The sequence below is a fragment of the Schistocerca americana genome, chromosome 3 (genome assembly GCF_021461395.2).
Source record: "Schistocerca americana isolate TAMUIC-IGC-003095 chromosome 3, iqSchAmer2.1, whole genome shotgun sequence".
Lineage (NCBI taxonomy): Eukaryota > Metazoa > Arthropoda > Insecta > Orthoptera > Acrididae > Schistocerca > Schistocerca americana.
In genome coordinates, this window is record NC_060121.1 from 770598755 (window position 1) to 770603194 (window position 4440).

The window sequence follows — 4440 nt, forward strand, 5'->3', positions numbered from 1 at the left end:
CCATGATTTACTGTCGCTTGACAATGGGCTTCCATTAGGAAATGTTGATAGGCGTCGTTGAGAGTACATGTCAAAAGGCTCCACGCCCCTTGTGTTGTTACATTCTTCAGTTATCCTCAATTGCCTCGCCGGTTTGATATTCCTGTGCAAGGATGACACTTAGTGGCTCTTCTTTGTGCCACCCTTAGCAACCAGAGAACACCGAACCATAATTTACTTTCGCTTGACAATGGGCTTCCGCCAAGAAATGTTGATAGTCGTCGTTGACGTCTGCAAGTTTCTCTGGACAGTACCTGTCAAAAGGCTCCACGCCCCTTTATCACCTGTCTTCTGTCGTTTCACCACGGCCGTCTCGTCACGGTCGTGTGCGTGTGATGCGTTGTCAGCAGATGGATTTCCGCGCGGTGGACTGCTCGGCCATCTCAGGTCATCGCCTCCACAAAGGGTTGCACTGGTGTAGTCAGCCATTAGCTCCGGTTGCAAGGGAAAGTATTTGCCCCGTACCCTTCTTTTGTTGTTGACCGCACTCCAGAAGTGGCTCGGCTGACAGTGTGTCCTGCTGGGAAACCCGCCTGTTTACAACTAGTCCTCCTCCTCTCTGCTACCGCAATCTCGTAAGAGTTTAGCTGGTTCGCTTTGACGTTCTCAACTGCTTTCACAGAAATTGTTCATCATAGTTATATGATTACAAAATGTCATACATAATACCACTTAGTATTCTCTTTCACAATTTTTAAGAATAAAAGTGAGACTTAATTTTTTTTAAATAAAAAAGTTACATCAATCGACAATATAAAAATAAAAGTTAAATGACTTGACAATATAAAAAAATAAAAGTGAAATGACTTGACAGTATAAAAATAAAAATTAAATGAACTAACAATATAATATCTAAATCCACATCACTAATGTGGTATGCTTCAAATTTAAACAATTCACTTGCGTTTTAATAAATCAAACACTACTTATCAATTCACTAAAATGAATAGGATTATGCCTTGTGCAAGTATAGGTCAGGACAGCATAGGGTTCACATCTTAATACACACACACATGCGCATCTGTTGTCTATTCTACAAACTAACTACCCATAAACATGAATTACTCAAAATTTCACTTCAATCCACTACTAGTTAATCCAACAAGCTACTTCAATGCTACTTCAACAGTGTTTATACCACTACAACATTGTTCTAATTCGTCCTCTTCTTGACGCTCGCAGCATATGTCTTGACACATGATAAATATGGAGAAATATTCCTTAAACATACATAGTAAAAAGAACAATGGTTATTTACACGCCAAAACATTTATACCAGTTGACACACCTGATAAGAGACTCGCAACTATACATTTATCATACTCATATGTTTATACATAAAACAGTAAGACAATTTCATCTAAAATTACGTTATCACAAGAATTAATCACACAGATGACTCTGAGAAGGGTAAAAATATTTTCATCATACAGGTTATACTACATTTTCTTACCCATTCTGCCCCCATTTCGTTCGTTCTTTAAGGTACCTTTCGCTTCCAAATCAGTTATTTCGCCTGTGGTGGTTATTCTGGAATCATTTCTCATGAATGGCGAAATTGTGGTCTCCTCTATTCTGTAAAACAGTTTCATCTTAACATCCTATTGAATTTACCACTGACACAAAAAACCCGAATCCTCCTGTAGTTTAAATGACAAATGTTTTGCTTCATCCTTGTTACATTAAACCAAGCTTTCCTTCGGTCCCATAATCAAAATTATTTAATCTTCCTCTACCTTCAAGAGGGAAATTTCTTCAGTTCAACTCATATAGGCTACAGTGCATCCCGTACCAGCGAAAACAGTAAGCTGTAATGCTCACAGCATCAGCAAAACACATAAACGTCACTTTTCTAGGACAAGTATTAACGCAGAATAATTTTTCAGGCTCTGGCTCAACATCAATCAAGACTACAAAAAGGATCCATATTTCTGTTCCATTGTCCATTTGCTGGAAAACTGCTCGTCATTTGACTACCACAATAATATTTCAAAGCCACGTAAATTACACAAACCACAATTCTTCTTTCCCCTCAAGGGAAACAATCCACTTACGAAATCCACAGATAGCACTTTACGTACTCAGCTGTAAAGAACAAAAAAGACATATATCATCAATATTAACATATCATTGTATATTGGGAAGCCATTGGTTAAACAATCGTATTATCGCATCCTGTTTTCAAAATTCTAAACTTACTAATTCCTTTCTCAGATTTCTCCTATCTTAAAATATTCATACAGCATGCATACTATAGTAAGAGATCCTCATTTTTACTGACAGATATAGAATAGTAATAGATAGATAGTAGCACTGAAAGCAGAAAATCGGAAACAAGGCTACTAACAATTGGGGACCTGGGTTTGCCAGACCCATAATACCCACAGATCGGATATTCCCCTGAGTTTTGCATTAATTCAACAAACATCTTGCATCTCTCAGGAGCAACTCTTTTCAATTTACACAAAAAAACCATAAACAGCATTTCACTCGTTCACAAGGAAACCTTTTTTCTTCACATTTGAACCAACCTAAATCCTAATTGCACAAGGAAAGAGAAAAAACCAAAAACATCACTTCAATCAATCACATAAAAACATCTTTATCATTATTTTTACCAACATATTATTCAAAATGCATATGCACAAATGTAAACTAATCAATTCTTTCTCCTCACCGTCCTCTCTACTCCTCACTGTCCTCTCTATTATAGCCTATGTACTCATTTGCCATGTCGCTCATTTGTTCTGATTGGGCGCCTTCTGCGCTGATCATTTGTCATTGCCGGTTTTGTTCATTGCCATTTGCTGGATTATGTCTGGGGTTGGCCAGCCGAATTTCAACATCATGTGGTGCTCTGCCTACAATCCTATTCCCACCGTGTTCATCGTAGTATCGCTTCTGGTTGCCGTACCTATTGCTTTCACAATCTTGTCCATGTCCTCGATCATTTCCATTGTTCCACCTGTGTTCGCGACTGTTACCCCAGTTTCTATATGGCCGGTCCCGATTATTGTTCCGTTCACGTCGCGACGACCAGTCACGCCGTTGATTAGTACTACGGCCATGACTTCGGTCGCACTGCTATGCCCCGTAATAACTTTGTGCCTGATTAGGTGGGCATTCTCCTGTATTATGTTCCAACTCTCGGAGAAGTGTCTTAAGCGTTTCCACGTCCTCTTTGCATCGTCCCACAAGAATGACATGGTGCAAGTGCATTGGCAATTTGGTGATGCATATCCTAATTAGTTCCACAGGTCCGTATGGGTCGTATAGAAATTGATTCGCCTGCAACATGTGGTCGAATAGGCATGCTGGGCTGCCGAAACCAGACTGGTTCAAATTTGGCAGCATAATTATGCCATACTTGACCCTTTCTTGTGCCGCTTCCGACCAATAGGCAGACAGAAAGGCTTGTCGAAACTCCAAGTAGAGTTGCAGTGTCGAGCTGCCGACCTCATGCGAATCGCCGGTTCGCTTTCTAAATAGCCACACAAAAGCAGGCGCCAGGTTGAGATTCATAGGAAGAATTCTAAGAAAATGTGACTCATCGACGAAAGAAGTAGCTTACAAAACGCTTGTTCGTCCGATTCTTGAGTATTGCTCATCAGTATGGGACCCTTACCAGGTTGGATTAATAGAAGAGATAGACATGATCCAGCGAAAAGCAGCGCGATTCGTCATGGGGACATTTAGTCAGCGCGAGAGCGTTACGGAGATGCTGAACAAGCTCCAGTGGTGGACACTTCAAGAAAGGCGTTACGCAATACGGAGAGGTTTATTATCGAAATTACGAGAGAGCACATTCCGGGAAGAGATGGGCAACATATTACTACCGCCCACATATATCTCGCGTAATGATCACAACGAAAAGATCCGAGAAATTAGAGCAAATACGGAGACTTACAAGCAGTCGTTCTTCCCACGCACAATTCGTGAATGGAACAGGGAAGGGGGGATCAGATAGTGGTACAATAAGTACCCTCCGCCACACACCGTAAGGTGGCTCGCGGAGTATAGATGTAGATGTAGATGTAGATATTCTATCTTATGTGAACTTGCCCAGTCAGGGGGAAGACAGAATTCAAATTGCTTCAGCCATGCTCGTGGATGTATTCCTTTTTGCGAATTTCGGAATATCTCAAACTTTCTCACCGTAAGGAAATATTTGAAATCAAATCTCCGCATTTCCTCCCGGCGAGGCCCTTGAATGTTTCTATTTTTCTCATGTCTGCCTCTCAAAATACATTCTTCCCTGTCTTCAAAATCTCCCTCATGGCCGGAGTCCCTCTCTGCACTGTTCGTATGGTTATTGTTAATGCTATTGGCGAGTTTGGAATTACACCCCATGTGGCTTTCCAGATGCGCCACGCATTCTTGTAATTCGCCTGATACAGTTTT